The sequence below is a fragment of the Lathyrus oleraceus genome, chromosome 2 (genome assembly GCF_024323335.1).
Source record: "Lathyrus oleraceus cultivar Zhongwan6 chromosome 2, CAAS_Psat_ZW6_1.0, whole genome shotgun sequence".
NCBI classification, from domain to species: Eukaryota; Viridiplantae; Streptophyta; class Magnoliopsida; order Fabales; family Fabaceae; genus Lathyrus; species Lathyrus oleraceus.
The window spans coordinates 387,241,010-387,242,344 of NC_066580.1; positions in this window are offsets into that span (position 1 = coordinate 387,241,010).

A 1,335-nucleotide genomic window follows, 5' to 3' on the forward strand; every position below is an offset into this window, starting at 1 on the left:
TGAACTCTATCTTCAAAGGCATCTGTAATCTACCTATAACCGCTTTGGTGCAGGCAACATATTTCAGGATAGGGGCGTTACTTGAGACTAGACGTTCCAAATGGAGTTCAGTGTTGCAATCTGGGCAGTTGTTCAGTGATGGTTCAATGAAATTCATTAGACATGAAGCTGCCAAAGCAAACACACATGTGGTCACGGTGTTTGACTGCACTAAAGGTTGGTATAGTGTTGTCGAGTCTATGGATCACAATGAGGGCATGCCGATGGAACAGTACAGAGTCGAACTAGATAGAGGTTAGTGCGACTGCGGAAAGTTCTAAGTCTTTTGTACGCCCTGCTCCCATGTCATTTTGGCATGTTCAAAGGTTCGAATGGATCCATCATACTTGCTATCTAACGTTTATAAACTCACCAGCCTATCAAATGTTTATAAAATTATTTTTTCCTTAGTAGCAAAAGAGGATTACTGGCCAGAATATCAAGGGGACATCGTCTGGCACAACGAAGTTTTGCAAAGGAAGAAAAAGGGTTATCCAAACAGCACCTGCATTCGAACCGAAATGGATACAGCGAACAAAATGGTTAGATTATGCAATTCATGTCGTCAGTCAGGTCACAACCGTACTAACTATCCTAGTGTTGGAACGAGCACAACCAGATAAATTCACATATACCTCTATTGTAATATATAAAAAACTAAATTTATTTCATATTGTAAGTTTGTGAGGAAAATACCATTACATAAACAATAACACAAACAATTAAAATAACTACAATACAAGAACTATGCGATTACAACCATCAAAACAATTTTGAACATGTAATGCATCATCCTATGAACGTCTCGGTCAGTCTTAATATCCACCCATTCACGCACTTCTACATTTTGGTTGAACGTGGACACAAGCTATTGGATTCTTCTAATCCTTTCACCATCTCCAATTTCTCCATCTAACCAATTGTTCAACGTCTGATTAAGACGTTCAAACAAATTTATATTCTAGAGTTGAATATTTATCGGAGACACAACGACGGAAAATATTAAATCAGCATTTCGCTTGTGAATGTATTCAGACATGGTTAAAACACAACAACTTGAAGGAGAGTGGGGTTGAATGAAAGAAAATATGATAGTAGGGGAAGATTTTATATGTAAAATATTGCATCTAAGGTAAGGTATTTATACAAAGGAGAGATAAAATGCATGCGCCAAGAGGCTAAGCACCTAAACATGTCAAGACATGCAGGCGCCATAGGCATTGGCGCCTCCTCATGAGGCACAATGCAGGGGCCAAGGACATTGCGCCTCCTCATGAGGCTTCCAATGCAGGCGCC